Source organism: Lolium perenne, unplaced genomic scaffold, assembly GCF_019359855.2.
Source record: "Lolium perenne isolate Kyuss_39 unplaced genomic scaffold, Kyuss_2.0 unplaced62, whole genome shotgun sequence".
NCBI lineage: Eukaryota > Viridiplantae > Streptophyta > Magnoliopsida > Poales > Poaceae > Lolium > Lolium perenne.
In genome coordinates this window covers 128,996-152,151 of record NW_027249020.1, presented here as the reverse complement: position 1 = coordinate 152,151, position 23,156 = coordinate 128,996, and the positions used below count along the sequence as shown (strand labels likewise).

The 23,156-nt window shown below is 46.1% G+C and overlaps 1 pseudogene; it reads right to left on the bottom strand.

The window, feature by feature from the left end:
• Nucleotides 1-3,516: 3,516 nt before the first annotated feature.
• Nucleotides 3,517-19,949, bottom strand: LOC127321417 (uncharacterized; annotated as a pseudogene).
• Between the last annotated feature and the right edge of the window lie 3,207 nt (nucleotides 19,950-23,156).

The window sequence follows — 23,156 nt, the reverse complement described above, 5'->3', positions numbered from 1 at the left end:
GTATGTTGTTGAGACATATTACTCCCTCCGTCCACAAGAGAATATCTCAAATTTGTTAAAATGTCAATGTAGTACTAGATACAACCAACGTTATCTAAAGCTGAGAACAAGTGGAAATCGGTGACCGAATCAATGGAACTAATTAGGGTACTAGTAAACATCGTAATCGGTGGTCACTGGTTGTCTCTTTCGTCAATCAGTGCATGATTACGCATCGCGTGAATTCACACCCTCCCCTGCATCGTGCATGCCATCTCGAAATAATACAGGAGAAGTCACTGCAGCTAGGCAACGACATATCTGAACCATAAATATTACGGAGAAATCGTGTTCGTGGACTGACCATCTTGATCATGTTAAAGAGGAACTGAACTACTTGAGGTTCATCTTGGCGTTCCTGTTCTGGTCCATCTCATCTGACCATAGGATGATCGATGATCTGCTTGACTCAAGGTTACTTGCCTTCCACGAGAAACTGAAGCACACAAATACACAATGATCCATGACCGGCCGCGCAGAGCCAGGGTGGGCCACTGTTCGCCTCCCGGCCGTGGGTCCCTCCGCACGGCCCGATCCGGTGCACCTCGCCTCTCGCCCTGGCAACATATAGATTTGTCAGCGACCTGCGCTGTTTCCCGGCGACGGTGAGGAGAAACAGGGCAACTGCGCGGTGATGCGCTATTCCGCTGCCCAGCTTCCAATCCATCGGCGAGGGATCGAGGCGGCGGCTGCACGGCGAGTAGCTGTTCGTCCTGCATAGTCCCTGCCCCAGTTGAGTTCGTCGGACCTGCAGCCGGCAACCGCACTGTGGTCTCTATTCTCTAAGGACGCTGGGAAGGACATTGCCGGGGAACTCAAGATTAGAACCTACTCAGTAAGTTTCTTCTGCACTACAGTATGTATGTGACTGAGTTTAACAGAATTGATTTCTGAATGTTGATGATGCGTATACATTCTTATAAAAATGAACCTCTGATCGAGTACACATTCTTTTGAGATTAATACACGAGAGCTCCATATGCCCTGAATATCTCACTTAGTCACAAGAACACCGTGACAGCCTGCATGCCTCTTAACTAAACTGCAAATGCCACAGAACTTGGGTTAACCTGCATCTCACAGTTTTAGCCAGGACTTGGATTGACCTGCATTTGCTGGGGTGTGTGTTTACAAACCGACGAGAACAACGAAAAACAAACACTATCTACTTCGTCAGTTTCAGGCCCTGCACATTCTCATCATGGAACTTCCTTCAGGTCCACCTCCTCTGCAGCAACATATAGTAGAGAAACACTGCAGCTCCCAGCATGTGACGCCGGCCAGCTGGTTCTCGGGTATCTCGGTTTGGCGCTTGCTCAGGCAACTCCTCAGCTCGATTCGTCCTGTTCCAGCCACCATCTTTCTCCAATCAGTTAGAAGCCGTAAAGTCATACCTTGAAAAATGTTCGAGCAGTATGAACTACCGAGCTATCACACTACCTTATTATATCGTACTACCGAGCAGTCTGAACTACCGAGCCATAAAGACATACCTAGAAAAATGGATGAAATCAGAGGCGCTGGCGCGCCCGATTCACTCCACGTACCAAGGGTTGCCAAAGGGTTTCCGACGCTTCTACTGTGCATCAAAACCGGTCAGCTACTTTTGAAACATGCGGGTGCGCCCAAAACAAAGCCGGGTCCAGCTATTGGGATCGTTACGAGGCCGACATTGGCAGTACATAAAGCAGGGGATGTGAGCTACAGGGCGCGCATTGAGACAATGTATAGTTCTGTAGAAAAGGAATATATAATGCTTGATGATGTGCAGCCTCGAGGTTCCCGGCAAATTTGGTGTTTGAGGATTCCATTCTGCAGAGCATAACTGAAAGAATGTAAACCTCGTCGCCACACGTGGTCTCTCGAGTTTAATCTGATATCAAGTAGCTACAGATTCATTACAAGTTCCCTGGTGCACGCTGCAGCATTGAAATTTACGCACACCAAATCGGACTTCAGTAAAAGGAGGCCGTAACGCACCAGGCGTCGGAGGCGTCGGAGAATGAGTGGATCCGGCGGCCTCTCTTCTCCTTGCGGCCGGCGGGGCGAGAGAGGTCCGGCTGCAAGAGAGCATCCTCGCCTCGCGTCCTGCATGCTAGCCGTGCCGTCCCCGTGGAGGAGAACGTGCTCGATCTCATGGGAGCACCTGCCCAGAGGATGGATGCTCTGAGTAGCGGGGTGCCGAGCGCCCTGCCCTGTTTCTCGGCGCCGGCGAGGAGAAACAGGGAAGCTGCGCTGTGATGCGCGACATTCGATTCATCGGCGACGACACTGAGGCGGCAGTGTCGCGAGTCGTTTGCTCTCGACCCTCATTTGGGTTCGTCGGACCTGCAGGAGGCAACCGGCGTCTGATCTATGGATGACGGGAAGGACATGGCCGGCGACCACAAGATCGCTCAGTAAGTTGCTTCTTCCTTCCAGTTCCACACCATACCAATGGGTTTCAGAGAATGATTTCTGAATGTTGATGACGCATATAAATTATTCAGAAAATGAATGACGAGTATATACATTACTTTTGAGATTCAGTTTCCAGTTTGTCAAATAGTATATGCCTTCTCTTTTATGAACACACGCAAAATCCATAAGCCCTGAACATCTTGCTTAATCACAAAATCGGTGGTGTTCTGTCAGGCTGGGACACTAGATGAGGTAAACTAAATCTACCGCCCAAGCCACAACAACAGTCTAACTCGGGCATGCTCATTTTCTGTTCCTCTACCCAATGCACAAAACACCAGTACAAATATGCTGAGTTCCTCTGAGATTTCAAGCGTTCCGCCTCGTTTACATTCATCCTTTCTTTAGTTAACTTTCACAAGCTAGCAACAGATACTGTATCATGCTCTAAAAGTGTTGAGCGAATGTTGCTTTCAGTTGTGGACCATGCCCAACACAATCATGTATCAGAAAAATTCAGAATCATCAGTACGGCGTAGATGGATGTCACAAAGATTACAAGTACACACTGTTAGGTAACAAAAAGGACGAAACTAACAGAACACCCAGAGTTATCACTCTTTCATCACGTTGACATTCATGCTTTCTACTAGCTAGTAGTTCATATGAATAATAGGCTGCATACATGAAGCAAATGTCACGTTCCGATCAATTTCCAAGTGTGATGCACTGGCTGGTACTGCAAACAAATCCTCAGTCACTTGTGTCGATCTTTTCATTAGCAGTGGCTATTATACACCACTGCATTGTGCTTCCTAACAATCCCACACACTACTCTACAAGCAAGGTCGTTGAGGCCGCGGACATTCCAGATAACAAGGTTGTGACTCATTGGGGGATACAATTTCGACCTCATGCAAACTGACAACAGAACAATGGCTTACTAGACCGGGGTAACTATCTGGGCAGGGGTGGGCGGCTTGGCTGGAGGGCGCCGTCGTAGAGAGGGCGCCGATCTGCTCCGGTGAGAGGGGAGCTGTCGTAGGGTGCAGAGTACTTGCCGAGAACCTCGTCATCTCATCTGATTCCCTCTCCCCTTTCAGCTATGGCGAGGCCCCTCTTGGAAACAACCAGCTTGCGAGCCAAGCATGATGGGCATCTGGGCGAGCTGGAGCAGCTGGAGTCCACCGCCCCAACAACAGGACCCATGATCGGCGCATCCCGCCTGGCTTGATCTGGGCCCTCCTGCCCAGCGCTGAGAGCTCGACAAGCGGCATGATGGTGACCTGAAACCGGAATGTGGGCCTCGAATTCGTCAGACACATCGACCAGCGCGGGTGTTCTGCGCGTCGGCGTGGCCTTTGCTTCCAGACCAGCACAGGTGTCACCATGGGCAGCAGCAGTTGCAGCTGGCATGGGAGCCTCGGGAGCCGTCAATGCCAGCGTTGATGTGCGATATACACTATCTAGCTCAACCAGCTCTAGACAAATCTCTGCAAAGTAAATAATGCCAGTTCGTTCATTAGCCAGTACTGCAAAGGAATTCCCAGATTACTATGTCGATCGTTACAATGTTAGTTGCTATTATCACTAGATGTACTCTAGAAACCAGAAAATTTCGTCCATTTTTTACTGCTCTACTATTCAAAGCAAAGTGGTGTTTAACAAAAGGAAAATTGCAAGGCAAAATAGATTAATATGTAGACAGTTGTGCATGAAAGAACCCTCTGTAGTAAATGCAAGACAGAGTAAATTCTAATATAAGAAAAGGAGAAAGAGTACGTAAAAATAAAATAAGATTAGTACTACAGAGAGCCAGCTTTGGTAGGACACGCACCTTGTCTTCTATGTGAGCCAGCTTCATCATGTTCTCCTCTAATTCGCACCACTGATTTAGGTCAGGGCAATCATAAATATGTAGTGTTTGGAGGTTGGTGAGTTGTTCCATGCCATCAGGAAAACACTTGATACCCTTACAATCCCAGATATCAAGAGTCACAAGAGAGCTGGGCAGGAGACATACACTTTCACCCAAGTGATTTAATTCAGGGCATCTATTAATGGATAGTTTCTGGAGACGGGTGAGTTGTTGTATGCTTTCTGGCAAAGAACACAAGACAGCACAGTCCACCAGGACAAGTTTTTTCAGGGAGGTTAATTCTCCTAACCAGTGCGGCAGTAATGCCATCTTGCTGCAACCCCGCAGTTGTAGCTCTTTGAGTTGCCAGTTGTTCTCGTTCAGCCATTTTGGCAGCTCTTCCAAGTATTTGTCTTCTAGTGTTAGAATCTTCAGAGAGGAGAGATGTTGGAAGACCTCTGGTGAGCCGGTCAGATCGACTGAGCTTTTAATATGAAAATCAGTGAGGCCAGGGAAGTGCTGAAGCAACCTCCACAGAGGTACGTTGCAGTTTTTAACCCACAACTTGGCAGTTACGGCAGAAAAAGAGGAGGTGACACTAGTGTGTGGTCCAGTACACTCTTCCCATGATGATAGCACATTATCATTCTCTGATATCACCCACTTTCTAGCTTTAGGAGGGAGCGGTTTAATCCTTAACGTGGGGCAATCATGAATTTCCAACTCTTCAAGCACGTGCTGCTCGCCAGTGGAGTGTGACGTGGTCCACTCTTCCAGGTTTGCCATGCCTCTGAGAACCAGACGATTTAGGTTTGGTAGTTGGTCCAAAGATTAGCCAGCCGGAAAGCTGACACCGATGTAACCACATATCTCAAACGTCTTCAATGTGCTTGGTGGCACCAGATTTTCCATCAAAATTTTGTGATCCACAAACCTCTCAGCATTTGGAGTCCACTTCAGTTTCAAGTACTCAAGATTTTCCTTCCCTGTCAAATTTATACATTGTGCCTCTTCTACGGACTTCACATTTTCAAGTTCAGTCAAGTTGAGCTCCACAGGATCTATGTGTCAGCAGGTGACGAGGTTGCTACTAGAGTGGCCATCACCAGGCTGCACCCCAAAGTGTGGTAACGATATTGCACTGCTGCCAACCTGAGGGGCTTTGGAGATTGCCCAACAACCATTTATATCAAGAAACTTCAAACTATCCATTGTACCTATATTTCCTGGTATCTTTCCAAGATAAATGCATTCTGTGAGGTTCAATGTATGCAGTTTTCTCAGGTTACAAATACTTTCAGGTATACTCCTCATACGATTATAAGACAAGTCCAAATGCTCCAGATTGGAAAGATTACTGCATATATGTAGGATAACGTTGCATAGAAAACAAAAATTTTCCTACCGCGAACACGCAATCCAAGCCAAGATGCAATCTAGAAGACGGTAGCAACGAGGGGGTATCGAGTCTCACCCTTGAAGAGATTCCAAAGCCTACAAGAGGAGGCTCTTGTTGCTGCGGTAGACGATCACTTGCCGCTTGCAAAAGCGCGTAGAAGATCTTGATCACGATCGGTTCCGGCGCCACGAACGGGCAGCACCTCCGTACTCGGTCACACGTTCGGTTGTTGATGAAGACGACGTCCACCTCCCCGTTCCAGCGGGCAGCGGAAGTAGTAGCTCCTCTTGAATCCGACAGCACGACGGCGTGGTGTCGGTGGCGGTGTAGAAGTCCGGCGGAGCTTCGCTAAGCAATGCGGGCAATATGGAGTGGAGGAGCTTGGCTAGGGTTTGGGAGGGGGTGGCCGGCCACTCTATGGGGGGCGGCCAGCTTATGGTCTTGGGGTGGCCGGCCCCCTCCCTTGGCCCCTCATTATATAGGTGGATCCCAAGTGTTGGTGTCCAAGTCTTCGAATAAGACCCGAAACCAAAACCTTCCATAGGAGAGGGAAACCTAGCCCAACTAGGACTCCCACCCAAAGGTGGGATTCCCACCTCCCATGTGGGGGGTGGCCGGCCCCCTATGGTGGAGTCCACTTGGGACTCCACCCCATCTAGGGCTGGCCGGCCATGGAGGTGGAGTCCCTTGTGACTCCACCTTCCTTGGTGGTTTCTTGGGGACTTTTCTAGAACCTTCTAGAACCTTCCATAGAACCTTCCGCGACATTTTATTTCACATAAAATGACATCCTATATATGAATCTTATTCTCCGGACCATTCCAGAACTCCTCGTGATGTCCGGGATCTCATCCGGGACTCCGAACAAATATTCGAACTCCATTCCATAATTCAAGTGCTACCATTTCAACATCCAACTTTAAGTGTGTCACCCTACGGTTCGAGAACTATGCGGACATGGTTGAGTACTCACTCAGACCAATAACCAATAGCGGGATATGTAGATCCATAATGGCTCCCACATATTCAACGATGACTTTAGTGATCGAATGGACCATACCCATATAAGACCAATTCCCTTGGTCTCGCGATATTTTACTTGTCCGAGGTGGGATCTTCGGTATCACTCTATAGCTTGATCAACCACGTCTCCCGACAAGTACTCTTTACTCGGACCGTGGTATGTGGTCTCTCATGAACTCATTCATATGCTTGCAAGACATTAGACGACATTCCACCGAGAGGGCCCAGAGTATATCTATCGCGTCATCGGGATGGACAAATCCCACTTTGTTGATCCATATGCCTCAACTCATACTTTCCGGATACTTAATCCCACCTTTATAGCCACCCATTTACGCAGTGGTGTTTGGTGTAATCAAAGTACCTTTCCGGTATAAGTGATTTACATGATCTCATGGTCATAAGGACTAGGTAACTATGTATCGAAAGCTTATAGCAAATAACTTAATGACGAGATCTTATGCTACGCTTAATTGGGTGTGTCCATTATATCATTCACACAATGACATAACCTTGTTATTAATAACATCCAATGTTCATGATTATGAAACTAATCATCTATTAATCAACAAGCTAGTTTAAGAGGCATACTAGGGACTTCTTGTTTGTCTACATATCACACATGTACTAATGTTTCGGTTAATACAATTCTAGCATGATATATAAACATTTATCATAAACATAAAGATATAAATAATAACCACTTTATTATTGCCTCTAGGGCATATCTCCTTCGATCTCCCACTTGCACTAGAGTCAATAATCTAGATTACATTGTAATATACCTAACACCCATGGCATTCTGGTGTTGGTCATGCTTTGCCCTAGGGAGAGCTTTAGTCAACGGATCTGCTACATTCGGATCGGTGTGTACTTTGCAAATCTTTACTTCTCCATCTTCGATGTACTCGCGAATCGAGTGGTAACGCAGCTTGATATGCTTCAGCCTCTTGTGTGACCTTGGCTCTTGTGCCATTGGCGATGGCACCCATGTTATCACAGTAAATGATTAATGGGTCCAATGCACTAGGAACCACACCGAGCTCTACAATGAACCTCTTCATCCATACCGCTTCTGATGAAGCCTCTGAAGCCGCTATGTACTCTGATTCTGTTGAAGACTTCGCCACCGTGCACTGCTTCGAGCTTGCCCAGCTTCTTTGCAGCACCATTCAATATAAACACGTACCCGAGATTGTGACTTAGAGTCATCGGGATCAGGTGTTCCAACTTGCATCGGTGTAACCGTTTACAACGAGCTCTTGGTCACCTCCATAACAAAGAAACATATCCTTAGTTCTTTTCAAGTACTTCAGGATATTCTTGACCGCTGTCAGTGTTCCATTCCTGGATCACTTTGATATCTGCTAGTCAAACTAACAGCATGTGCTATATCCGGTCTAGTACATAGCATGGCATACATGATAGATCCTCTTTTGCCGAGGCATAGGGGATGTTACACATCCTTTCTCTTTCTTCTCGCCGTAGCCGGTCCTTGAGTTTTACTCAATACCTTGCACAGTAACATAGGTAAGAACCCTTTCTTACTTTCGTCCATTCTAAACTTCTTTAGAATCTTGTCCAGATATGTACTCTGTGATAGCCCTATTAGGCGTCTTGATCTATCTCTATAAATCTTGATGCCTAATATATACGATGCTTCACCAAGGTCTTTCATTGAAAAACTATTATTCAAATAACCCTTAACACTGCTTAATAGTTCTATATCATTCCCGATCAATAATATGTCATCTACATATAATATCAGGAATGCTATAGAGCTCCCACTCACTTTCTTGTAAATACAGGCCTCTCCATGACACTGTATAAACCCGAAGTCTTTGATCACCTTATCAAAGCGTCGGTTCCAACTTCTTGATGCTTGCTTCAGTCCATAGATTGAACGCTGAAGTTTGCATACTTTGTCAGCATTTTTAGGATCGACAAAACCTTTTGGTTGTACCATATACAACTCTTCCTCAATGTCTCCATTAAGGAACGCCGTTTTGACATCCATCTGCCAAATCTCATAATCGAAAAATGCAGCTATTGCTAACAAAATCCTCATAGATTTTAGCTTCGCTACAGGTGAGAAAGTCTCATCGTAGTCAACTCCTTGAATTTGTCGGAAACCCTTTGCGACAAGTCGAGCTTTATAGACAGTAATATTACCATCAGCATCTGTTTTTCTCTTGAAGATCCATTTATTCTCGACATTGCCTTACGGCTATCAGGTAAGTCTACCAAAGTCCATACTTTGTTATCATACATGGATCCCATTTCGGATTTCATGGCTTCTTGCCATTTGTTGGAATCTGGGCTCATCATCGCTTCTTCATACGTCAGGTCCTCATCATTGTTATCCACAATCATGACATTTAGACAAGGATCATACCAATCAGGAGTGGCACGTTCCCTTGTCGATCTGCGAGGTTCAGTAGTTTCCTCGTTCGAAGTTTCATGATCATTATCATTAGCTTCCTCTGTTGTCGGTGTAGGCGTGTGGTACAACTTCCGGTATCGCTACCACTCTGATCAGCAGTATAGATTCATCAATCTCATCGAGTTCTACTTTTCTTCTAGTCACTTCTTTAGTGAGAAATTCTTTCTCAAGAAAGGTTCCGTTCTTAGCAACAAAGATTTTGCCTTCGGATCTGTGATAGAAAGTGTACCCTATAGTTTCCTTAGGGTATCCTATGAAGACGCATTTTTCCGCTTTGGGTTCTAGCTTGTCCGGTTGTAACTTCTTTACATAGGCTTCGCAACCCCAAACTTTTAGGAACGACAGCTTAGGTTTCTTATTAAACCATAATTCATACGGTGTCGTTTCTACAGGATTTTGATGGTGCTCTATTTAAAGTGAATGCGGCTGTCTCTAATGCATAACTCCAAAATGATAACGGCAAATCAGTAGAGACATCATACTACGAACCATATCTAAGAGAGTTCGATTACGACGTTCGGACACACCGTTTCGTTGAGGTGTTCCCGGCGGTGTCAATTGTGAAAGTATTCCGCATTTCTTTAAATGCATGCCAAACTCATAACTCAGATATTCACCTCCACGATCAGATCGTAGAAATTTGATCTTCTTGTTACGTTGATTTTCTACTTCACTTTGAAATTCCTTAAACTTCTCGAAAGTTTCGGATTTATGTTTCATGAAATAGATATACCCATATCTACTCGCATCATCTGTGAAGGTTAGAACATAACGATAACCACCGCGCGATGCTACGCTCATTGGTCCACATACATCTGTATGTATGATTTCCAATAAGTGTTAGCTCGCTCCATCATCTGAGAAAATGGAGTCTTTGTCATTTTACCCATTAGACATGCTTCGCATCTATCAAGTGACTCAAAGTCAAGTGATTCAAGTAATCCATCAATATGGAGTTTCTTCATGCGTTTCACTCCAATATGACCAAGACAATGAGTGCCACATATAAGTAGAATTATCATTAAGTTTAATTCGCTTAGCATCAATGTTATGTATATGCGTATCACTACTTTCGAGTTCTAATAGAAATAAGCCATTCTTTTGTGGTGCTCGACCATAAAAAGATATTATTCATAAAAATAGAACAACCATTATTCTCAGACTTGAATGAATTACAGTCTTGCATTAAACAAGATCCAGATAAAATGTTCATGCTCAACGAAGGTACATAATAGGAATTATTTAGGCTTTAAACTCATCCGAAGGTAGATGTAGAGGAAGTGTGCCGACTGCGATCACATTGACCTTGGATCCGTTTCCAACGCGCATCGTCACTTCATCTTTCAGCAGTTGTCGTTTATTCTTTAGTTCCTGTTTCGCGTTACAAATATGAGCAACCAGAACCAATATCAAATACCAGGTACTAGAACGAGAACCAGTTGAAATGAACATCTATAACATGTATATCAAATATACCTTCTTTCTTCTTCTTGACAAGGCCGCTCTTGAGATCAGCGAGATACTTGGAGCAATTACGCTTCAGTGTGTCCCTTCTCCTTGCAAGTAATAGCACTCAGCATCAGGCTTAGGGCCGTTCTTAGGTTTCATAGGAGGCGTGGCAGCTTTCTTGCCACCCTTCTTGAATTTTCCCTTAGACTTGCCCTGTTTCTTGAAACTGGTGGTCTTGTTGACCATCAACACTTGGTGCTCTTTCTTGATCTCAATCTCAGCAGCTTTTAGCATGCCAAAAAGTTCAGGTAACTCCTTGTTCATGTTCTGCATATTGTAGTTCATCACAAAGTTCTTGTAACTTGGTGGCGGTGATTGAAGGACACGATTAATCCCCATCGTTAGGAATCACTATTCCCAAGTCACTGAGTTTCTTCGCATGCCCGGTCATGGCGAGCATGTGCTCACTAACGGAGCTGCCTTCTTCCATCATACAGCTGAAGAAATGTTTCGATGCTTCATAGCATTCCACTGCCGCATGAGTCTCGAATATAGCTTTCAGCTCATTCATCAACTCATGAGGATCATGGTGCTCAATACGTTTTTGAAGATCGGATTCCAGACTGCACGAGGATGGCACATGAACTTGAGAGTACCGAGTTTTCCGAGTCGCGTAAACAGCTTTTACTTCATCGGATTCATCTTCTGCGGGGAGGGTCACCTAGCGGTGCATCAAGCACAAATTGCAGATTTCCGCCGAGAGAGGAAGATCCTCACATGACGGAACCAGTCGGTTAAGTTGCTAACGTTGCTCTTGAGTGTCTCTTGCTCTAGGAACGATTAAAATTGATTGGGGACGCCATCTCTACAACATATATTTGCAATAGTTTAGACTAAGTTTATGACAAATTGAGTTCAAATTTTAATTCAACATAATTAAAAACCTAAGTGAACTCCCACTCAAAACAATATCCCTCGCATTGTCTTAGTGATCACACGAACCAAATCCACCGCACCTAAACCCGATCATCACGAGAAAAGGTGTGATTTCAATGGCGAACACTCAAAGTGTTCATCATATCAACCATATGATTCATGCTCTACCTTTCGGTATCACGTGTTCCGAGACCATGTCTGTACATGCTAGGCTCGTCAAGGCCACCTTAGTATCCGCATGTGCAAAACTGTCTTGCACCCGTCATATGTACTTATTGAATCTATCACACCCGATCATCACGAGGTGCTTCGAAACGACAAGACTTGGCAACGGTGCTACTAAGGATGAACACTTTATTATCTTGAGATTTTAGTGAGGGATCATCTTATAATGCTACCGTCGCGATCTAAGCAAAATAAGATGCATAAAAAGGATTAACATCACATGCAGTTCATATGTGATATGATATGGCCCTTTTGTTCTTGCGCCTTTGATCTTCATCTCCAAAGCACGGATATGATCTCCATCATCTTCGGGCATGATCTCCATCATCGTCGGCGTAGCGTCAAGGTCAATGGCGCCGTCTTCATGATTGTCCTCCATGTAGCAACTATTACAACTACTTTGAAATACTACTCAACATGAAATTTAAAGACAACCATAAGGCTCTGCGGTTGCCACAATACAATAATGATCATCTCATACATATTCATCATCACAGTATGGCCATATCACATCACCAAACCCGGCAAAAACAAGTTAGACGGCTCTAATTTGGTTTGCATATTTTACGTGGTTTAGGGTTTTCGAGAGATCTAATCTACCTACGAACATGAACCACAACGTTGATACTAATGTTTTCAATAGAAGAGTAAATTGAATCTTTACTATAGTAGGAGAGACAGACACCCGCAAAGCCTCTTATGCAATACAAGTTGCATGTCGAACGAGGAACAAGTCTCATGAACGCGGTCATGTAAAGTTAGTCCGAGCCGCTTCATCCCACTATGCCATAAAGATGCAAAGTACTCAAACTAAAGATAACAAGAGCATCAACGCCCACAAACCATTGTGTTCTACTCGTGCAACCATCTATGCATAGACACGGCTCACGATACCCTTTGTAGGATAACGTTGCATAGAAAACAAAAATTTTCCTACCGCGAACACGCAATCCAAGCCAAGATGCAATCTAGAAGACCAGTAGCAACGAGGGGTATCGAGTCTCACCCTTGAAGAGATTCCAAAGCCTACAAGAGGAGGCTCTTGTTGCTGCGGTAGACGATCACTTGCCGCTTGCAAAAGCGCGTAGAAGATCTTGATCACGATCGGTTCCGGCGCCACGAACGGGCAGCACCTCCGTACTCGGTCACACGTTCGGTTGTTGATGAAGACGACGTCCACCTCCCGTTCCAGCGGGCAGCGGAAGTAGTAGCTCCTCTTGAATCCGACAGCACGACGGCGTGGTGTCGGTGGCGGTGTAGAAGTCCGGCGGAGCTTCGCTAAGCAATGCGGGCAATATGGAGTGGAGGAGCTTGGCTAGGGTTTGGGAGGGGGTGGCCGGCCACTCTATGGGGGGCGGCCAGCTTATGGTCTTGGGGTGGCCGGCCCCCTCCCTTGGCCCCTCATTATATAGGTGGATCCCAAGTGTTGGTGTCCAAGTCTTCGAATAAGACCCGAAACCAAAACCTTCCATAGGAGAGGGAAACCTAGCCCAACTAGGACTCCCACCCAAAGGTGGGATTCCCACCTCCCATGTGGGGGGTGGCCGGCCCCCCTATGGTGGAGTCCACTTGGGACTCCACCCCATCTAGGGCTGGCCGGCCATGGAGGTGGAGTCCCTTGTGGACTCCACCTTCCTTGGTGGTTTCTTCCGGACTTTTCTAGAACCTTCTAGAACCTTCCATAGAACCTTCCGCGACATTTTATTTCACATAAAATGACATCCTATATATGAATCTTATTCTCCGGACCATTCCGGAACTCCTCGTGATGTCCGGGATCTCATCCGGGACTCCGAACAAATATTCGAACTCCATTCCATAATTCAAGTGCTACCATTTCAACATCCAACTTTAAGTGTGTCACCCTACGGTTCGAGAACTATGCGGACATGGTTGAGTACTCACTCCGACCAATAACCAATAGCGGGATCTGGAGATCCATAATGGCTCCCACATATTCAACGATGACTTTAGTGATCGAATGAACCATACACATATATTACCAATTCCCTTTGTCTCGCGATATTTTACTTGTCCGAGGTTTGATCTTCGGTATCACTCTATACCTTGTTCAACCTCGTCTCCTGACAAGTACTCTTTACTCGTACCGTGGTATGTGGTCTCTTATGAACTCATTCATATGCTTGCAAGACATTAGACGACATTCCACCGAGAGGGCCCAGAGTATATCTATCCGTCATCGGGATGGACAAATCCCACTGTTGATCCATATGCCTCAACTCATACTTTCCGGATACTTAATCCCACCTTTATAGCCACCCATTTACGCAGTGGTGTTTGGTGTAATCAAAGTACCTTTCCGGTATAAGTGATTTACATGATCTCATGGTCATAAGGACTAGGTAACTATGTATCGAAAGCTTATAGCAAATAACTTAATGACGAGATCTTATGCTACGCTTAATTGGGTGTGTCCATTATATCATTCACACAATGACATAACCTTGTTATTAATAACATCCAATGTTCATGATTATGAAACTAATCATCTATTAATCAACAAGCTAGTTTAAGAGGCATACTAGGGACTTCTTGTTTGTCTACATATCACACATGTACTAATGTTTCGGTTAATACAATTCTAGCATGATATATAAACATTTATCATAAACATAAAGATATAAATAATAACCACTTTATTATTGCCTCTAGGGCATATCTCCTTCAATATATAGTTGATGATACTGTCCACGGTACCTTCATCCCTAGTAATCAGCCAAGACACATTCAAATACCTGAGTTTGGTCACATTTTGTGGCAGCAACTTGGTAAGTGTACCCTGTAAATTCAAATGTTGCAGATTGGAAAGACCAGCCAAAGCTTCATCTAGACAATCAATCTCACGACAGTCTGATAGATCAAGATGCACCAAATTTTTTAGACTCCCAAATGACCTTGGCAAGTCTGACATTCTCATACGACCTGACAAGTTTAAGTACTTGAGTTGAATGAATCTGCACAAAGCTTCGGGAAGCTTTCGAAGATCACACTTCCCGAAAGATGATAAGTTCAGATACTCAAGTTTGTTCAGGGTGCCCAAAACTTCTGCTTCTTGGCAACTTTCAAGATATGAGCTGAATGATAAGTTCAAATACTCTAGTTTGGATAGGACGCCCAGAGCTTCTGGCATCTCTCCAATTTTTTTGCAGTAAGATAAGTTCAAATATTCCAGTTTTGTGAGGCTGCCCAAGAACTCCGATACACCTCCAATACAAGAGCAATTTGACAAATCAAGATGCACTAATTCTTTTAGCCTCCCGAATGATTCTGGCAACTTTGCAATTTCTGAACAACCGGACAAATCAAGATATGCCAGACCTTCAATTTTTCCAATGGATTCTGGTAAAGCCAAGATTTTAGAAGACCCATGAAGGTTAAGGTACAATAACTTTGAGAGCTTGATGATATCATTCGGAATGACTGCATCTTGGACTCTAGGAGCATTAAGATACCTCAGCTGCTTCAATACACCAATAGAATCTGGCAACTTATGTATGATGCACTCGCTTAAGTCAAGGACGCGCAAGAACTTGGCAGAAGAAAATGCAGCATGGTGAAGTTCAATTTTGTCACAGTCCATAAAACGGAGTGCCCTTATCTTGGATGACTCCAAGCCCAATGGCTTACTACAATCATCAAGCAATGCATAATGGTACCAGCTTCCCTCAGTGTTCCCGCCTTTGCCAACGACAAGAATCTCATCGTCCATGACTAATCTTGCTAAGTCATGTACCAGATCATGCATGGTCAACAATGTAATATCTTCATCATACAGTTCGATAGTCTGAAAGAAAATCATTTTACAGAGTCAGATTTTGGGGTTTCTTATATTGAGAGAAGTCCACTTTACCCCCCTAAACTCGTCTCAAAGTTCAGATTACAACCCTTAACTTTACTTTGGTTCAATCTTCAACCCTGAATTCCATAACCCGTTCGGAATTGGAACTTCTACCCTTTTTTAACATGTTTTCAACCGGTTGTTCTCGCCAGTTAGCGGGTTTTCTTCCTATATACCGTGCCAACTCATCAACATACAACATACACGATACAAGAAAAACCAGCTTAATACAATGCAAGGGGTGATTCTGAACCGTTTTTAGAATTCAGGGTTGAAAGTTGAACCAAAGTAAAGTTAAGGGTTGTAAGCTGAACTTTGAGACAAGTTTAGGGGGGTAAATTGGACTTCTCTCTCTTATATTTGAGACAATTTTTGAATTAAATTAGTTATTGAATAGTAATTTCTACTTGTGCTTCTCCGCTGTTTCCCAAGTATAGATTTTTTTCCCTAAACTGTAAAATTAAATAAGTATGTGCTTAAGTGTTGCCAGCAAACATAATTCATTTCTCGGACAAGTGCAAAGGAGTTTTGGATGACGCGATGATGTTTCTCAATGCATGGCAGTCAATTAACATCATATTGAAAAAAATAGATAGTTCCAAAATTCTGAGAAATCCTAAGAAACCAAAGAACGGAAAGTAATCATACGTTGAAACAAGTCTAGAAAACTCATAAATAACTTATGTAGACTAGAGAAAAATCATCTATGATAAATCAGAATTTCTTTTAAAATGTGAAGGCATAAAAAAGCAACACAAAGATTTATATGTCAGATTCCTAGTGCTAGTTAGGCTTGTATGCAGAAACCTTCGCTACGTCATCGTGAAAGAAAAATCTACATAGTCTGGACAGTTAAGAATCAAATTATATGATTTATTATTCAGGAATAGTTGATGAATCAGAACTGTACTTTTCCTTGTAATATTATACTAGATCAAGCCACTGTGTTTTGACTCTAGTTTAAAATCCAGACCAGATCGCTGGTCGAGCAGAATAAACCAGATCTGATGACCCTATTGGTTTCTGAAGCTCTACATATTGTTCCAGGGGAAACCAAGTGCTTGTTTGGATAGGAAGTTTTTGCGCTAGATTTTAGGAAAACTCGTTTCGGTAATAATTTCCTGAAAACCAGTATTACTAATTACTCGGTTATTAAGAATAAGCAGATGGAAAATCATGTTTGGAAATTTTGTTGAGAAAAAATTGGGGTAGCTGTAATTAGTTTCCTATAACCGCTATTTCATAAGAACGATGAATATTCATTTCCCAAAACTTCAATTGCTTGGATTGTGGAAACCAATTATTCCGAATCGTTGTTTTAAATCCCGCGTCCAAAAGAGATTTTGTTAGTTATACGGTTGCCTGGTTTTAAGGTAAACCAGTTGTGTTGAAAAACTGTATCCAAACAAAGCCTAAGTGGGACTAGTGTGTAAGTGGCAGTATGTGGGTGTCGGTTTCATGTACGATTGTAGTCCCAAATTATACATAATCCTAGTGGCATACAATATGTGGATTTGGAATTCATATATACCAATAGAATTGGATCACTAATCCCACAAAATTGTAACATTCTAAATTGATCCTTATTTGCAGAAGGGCATGCACTATAATCTTGAACTTTTTGTTATGCAGTTTGCAGTATAATGTCATGTTTCGGCTTGATAGTAAAAGCATCATTCATACAAAAGTGAAAATAATAGAATTGTTTCATTGCAAGGAATGTGTGTATTTTTCACGGCCAGGAATAGGCTTTGACTACTAAGGAATGTGAGGATTTCTCGTAAATTGTCCAAGTTAGCACTACATCTGTTCCTTTTTACTTTTTGAAATCAATAGGGTCATCCAAGAAAATATTGTCCACTACTACTTTATTTATATGTTTGTAATATATAATAAATATACTCCCTCCGATCTATATTAACTGTCGTTAATATGGATGTATCTAAACATACTTTAGTTGTAGGTAGGTCCATATTAGTGACAATTAATATGAATCGGAGGGAGTAGTATTTTTTGTGGTACCTCTAGTAGTAACATTTCCACGTGGCAAACCACTTATGGATTCACGATTGATGGACCCGACTCTATAAGAGAGGAGACTATCTATGGAAATTTATATGTTAAATGTGGGTGCAGTTTAACTTCACAATTTAGGATGGACATTCCCTACAACACTACCTTTTGCTACTAGCCATCACTACTTTTGGTACTATATGCTTTCGTTGCATCACAATGATTCAAAGAAAATAACAAAATTGTTCTATCACATAGGGTATGCATAAACTCACCGATGGTGACTTCGAATGTTCAAGGAAAGAGAATCCCAAAAGCTGACTAATGTATCTCTCACCAAGCTGCCAAGTAGAGAAACCAAGAGAAACCCATTGGCGAATAAGATCATCTTTAATTATCGTGTGACCTTTTGGAAATATTGCACAATAGGCAAAGCAGAGCTTCATATATGAAGGCATGACACTATAGCTCAACTTCAGAGACGCAAGCACTTGTGAGGAAGATGTATCTTTCAAAGAAGATACATTCCATATATCACTGTCTCTGACTGATTCCCATTCACTAAACTTCATAGATTGCAGCATGTGTCCAAGTGATTTAGCTGCTAAAGCCACACCAGCACACTTCATTGCAATGACCTTCCCTATCTTCTCTAATTCTTCTTTATCACGTCTAGATTCAAATACACTTCTTTGCTTTATTATAGACCAACAGATGTCATCAGTCAATGGTGCTAATTTGTATGGTTTGATGGTAGAGAGTTTTTTTGCTACGTCCTCATCTCGTGTGGTTACAATAACAACCACATTACCGCCCTTCCCAACCCTAAGCATGTCCATCAGACTTTGCAGATGAAATTCCTCACCCTCCCATAGGTCATCTAAAACAATCAGAATCTTCTTATCAGCCAGAAGCTTTTGAAGTGATTTATGTATCATCTCCATTCCAAAGTGTACTCACTCTCTTTCCCTTTCTCTCGATAGTTGTGATATGATAGAGTTTCCAATTTTCTTCAGATCAAATGTCTGGGACACATAGACCCACACCTGAGAGTATCCTTTGAACTGAGTATTATTGTAAATCATTTTGGCCAAGGTTGTCTTGCCAAGGCCCCCAATGCCATATATAGGAAGGATTGTGATCTCTTCTGTCATGCTATCAAATAAATAAGACAATATTTCCTCTTTCTCCTCAGTCCTCCCAACAATTTGTGTCTCCATGATTGACGACGTTTCCCGTATATCGGTGACCTTCAGCTCATTGGCATTAGTGCCTTCTGTTAATCTGAATTTTTTGTGTTGATCTGTTATCACCTCCAGATCCTCCCTCATCTTCTCCATCTTATTGGCCATTGTGATCTTGGGAACGACTGTGATACAAGGGATCATAATTGCCAAATATTTTTTGAAGGATAACTGCAAGAAAGTTTATTCGTTAGTACTGTGTGAAAGGGCAAGCAGTGTACAACTGCATTCAGCCCAATAGGAGATTAGGTTAAAACATTAAGAGCCACACCCTCTTGTTTCTATCAGAACAAATTTTGTTTAGTTTTGAAATATACATAACATATGCTACTGTTACAGAAATATAAGAAAAGTAGATTCAGAAATGAGAAGTCTTATAAAAACTAGAAATCTAAAACACATAAGTCAATGTGAAGATACATAAATTAACTTACTGCACAAAAAACATGGGTACTAGTACACACCTTTGATATTTAATTAGCTCCAGCAAGTTTAGAAACCAAAACTACACGGGATAAATCACAGAAACTACATGGCCAGGAGAGTTTTTCTATAGAAAGAAGTGATGACCATGTCTTTAGTCTCAAGAGTAACCAGGAAGTACAATGAACTGGGATTTCTGTACCGCACATATACCTTCCGCGCAGACGGCTGGGAGATTACTTCAGTGTCGGCCTCGAACTCATCAATCATGTCTGAGATGGCGTACATCGCGTCCTTGAGCCGCTTCAGCCACAGAAGTGTAGATTTATCCGTGACCGACCGCTTCCCGGCGTCCTCGAGCAGGGCGTCGACAGACTCCAGTGCCATTTTCATCTTCTTCAGCTCCTTGTCAAAGTTCTTGTGCAGCTTAATCTGACCACCGATGGCAGAACCAATCTGGTCACCCACCACCTTGAAGATGGCAGCGGCAAGCATTCCGCCGAGCCCGGCCATTGCCGCCGCTGCTCAAGGTTGGGGGAGGGGACTGGGAGCAAGAGCGGTGAAGGTAGACGCTCCAGCTTCAGATCTGATCTAAGTAAAGCCTGGGTTCCCGACACTGTTCCAGGTCAACTCTACAGCAAGTCTTTGTTTTGCCGCGTATGACTGTGACATCCATTCACGCGAATTTTCTAATTTCTATGTTTATTAATTCTTGCAAACCAAAGAACACGCTTTCTTAGGGCCGTGCCCCCCCCCACGATATGTTATTGTACTCCATGTTTCTCCCGCACATGTACCAATCGAACTTGTATTCGATCAGGACTAGTGGCTACTAGTCGCTTTTTGTCTTTCCTTTCCCCCACAATAGTGTTGCTAATCTATGCGCATGCGCAGTCCAAGCAATGAAATCTTTTGATGGAATCATAGTCAGCAACGAAATCTTTTGATGGAATCATAGTCAGCATTGCTTATTGCACATCGATCTTGGCCACCAAACCAATGCACCATGTGGCTACAAGAAACGCACGCCATGGATGAAGATGTTGTTGCCAACGATGGCATAATCAAACTCGCCACAGATAAATCGAGACGTTGAGCCGACAGGTGGGGAAAACGGTTATGAGGAGCGGGCGACGCGGGGGGCGATTCAAATCTTGAATCCGCCTCGCCGGAGCGCCCGGTGGGGAGGCCGTCGGCGACCCCGGTAGGAAGGATGGTCGCGACTCGCAGGCGGGTGACCGCGGCGGAGGCGACGGAGGCACCGGAAGGAGGATGCGTGAGCGTTCGGGTCGAGCAGGGCGTCCGGGGAGGTGATTCGATCTCTGAATCCGTCCGGCCGGCGCATCTGGCGGCGAGTCCTGTGGCGGGCGACGGGGAGCTGACGTCGGCGCCGTCCCTGGGGGAGGGGATGTGTGGCGGCAGGTCTTAGGCGGAGGCGCCACTAGTGGCGGATTGGGTGTCGGAAGAGGAGGATGACCCGGAGGTGGGGTTGGCGCAGGAGGGGTTGGATCTAGAGCTAGGGAGCTCGCGGAGGCGGCAGCCGGTGGCGACCCTTGTCGGCTACGTCCAGCGTGCGGAGGAGCTTGGGGGCTCCCTCCGGTGTGTGCGCTCGAAGGAAGGGGATCCAGGTCTGGGGGTGCGCGGCGCCGCGCTTCGCGAGGTTGGGGGACTCGTGGTCCCCGAGATCGACGGCGGCGGCACCCGCTCGGCAGTTGGCGGTGGCGGAGGCGACGGGGACGGTTGCGTCAGCTGTCGTGCGGCCGGTGGAGGCGCGACGTCCTCCAGGGGCGCCGGTCGTCCTGGGGACGGACGTGGGCCTGGGCCGCTGGCTGTGGAGGGGTGTGTTGATGGGCTGTGTCCAGGGCCCGCCCAGGCAGCTACTGTTGTGGTGGAGGCAGGGCCTGTCTCTCGGCCTGTGTCGCCAGGGGTGGTTGTTGGGCCGGTCGGCCCAGCCCGACGAAGGCGCTTCATATGGCTTTGGATGCCTGCGGGCTCGACGGATCCAGAGTTAAGGTTTAGAGCGAGGCGGAGTGAGGTGCGACAAAGGCTGTCCGACCCGTCCGTGCCGCCGCACTGTCTTCTTCGCCCCCGGTGTGAGCCGCCGCCGCTGGTGAGATCCTTTGCCGAGGTAGTGATGGTAGGCTACGACGACGGTCGCAAGCGCCGGTTTGCGGTGGATGGAGGTGGCAGGCGCGGCGGTGACGGCTACGATAGGCGCTCAGAGGAGGCGGGGCGTGAGGGCGGGGGGCTTCGGCGGGAGTGGCCGGCCGGAGGGAGGTGCTGGGGGTTACCGGTATGCCGAAGACCTCGGCCATCGCGGGGGCTCGCGCGGCAGGGATGAGTGGAGCTCGCCGCCACGGTGGCGTGAGCACAGCGTTGGGAGGAAGAGCAGCGCGACCGTCTCTGGCTAGGGGAGGCTGGGGTGGCGCAGGGAGACCGCGTGCTGGCTGGTGGTCAGGAAGACCAAGGTCAACGCCAGGTGCAGAGGTACCGCGGCAAGAAGCCGGGGGGGCGCGGCAGGGCCATCGCAGCCGAAGAGCAAGGCCAAGGTCGGTTCGCAGCGGGCAGGGCCCCCGCTGGCGGCGAGTGTTTAAAGTGTGGAAGGGGTGGGCACTTCCAATCTGAGTGCACGTATGAGCCTCTGTGCATGTTGTGCAGCGGCGAGGGGCACTCCTCTGCTTGCTGCCCGACCAGGGGTAGGTCGCTCAAGCTCCAGACCATGGGACAGACCATTACCGGGGGAGGCTTCTTGAACATTGACGTTGAGCCGCAGAGGTCTGGGCAGAGGAAAGGCAAAGTCTTCTCGGCGGTGATCAAGTTTAACACGGTACCACTCTCGGAGGAACAATTGTCAGATGAACTCAAGCACTTGGTTGATGAGCTTTGGGATTGGCAAGTCAAGAGGGTCTCCGAGACAGAGTTCTCGGTGATGTTCCCAACTAGGCAGACCCTCAGGTTGTGCACGGGTAGCGGCAAGCTCTACCTGCCGTTGTGCAAGATCGAGACTAAGATCCGGGAGGCCTTCTGTGCTCCGAAGCCGTACCTGGTGCTGCCGTCAGCGTGGGTCCAGTAGACGGGGGTCCCAGAGGATCTACTCGAGCGAGAGAGGCTCATGGCTGCCTTCGCGATGGTGGGGCGAGCCATTGATGTCGATGACCTTTCGTTGCTGAAGTGTGAGAGGGAGCCGGTCAGGGTGCGTTTCCAGTGTCGGTACCCTGAGAGGATAAAGGGTTCGGTGCAAGTCTTCGTTAATGGTGAGGGTTTCACCGTTGGTGTGCAGGCTGAGAGAGGCCCGAGGGGTGGGTTGGGTGGAGGGTCGGGTGCGCCGCCTCCCCCACCGCCGAGGCAGGACAGGGACGATGAGGATGGGGATTTCTCGGACGAGGAATCCACGGACAATGAGTGGAACAAACACGGGAGAAGGAAGAAGGGGGGCCAGCAGGAGGCTCCGGGCAAAGGGCGCGTGGGGACGACTGAGGCTGAGGGAGGCAAGTCCACCGGGAAGCAGGCGGCAGGGACGAAGAGCGCTCCGGTAGCGGGGCAGGTTTGGGAGGGACCCAACCTGCCGAATTCCTTTAACCAGTACGGCTCCGACCTGGAGATGCAGCTGGGTCTATTCTCCAAGACCATGGCGCTGCCAGCAGCGGTCGTGCTGGGGGCTGACTAGGAGGGGGCGCTGGCGGAGGAGTCCTTCATCTCGATGGAGGACGGCTCCCATGTGACAGACCCGCTGGCGACTTGGGTGGCGGACAGGCAGCCGCCAGTGGGGCCACCTGCCAAGGTAGCGAGGCTGGGTGTGAGTCTGGCGTGGCCAGAGGGGCAGCCTCTGGAAGTGATGGAGGAGG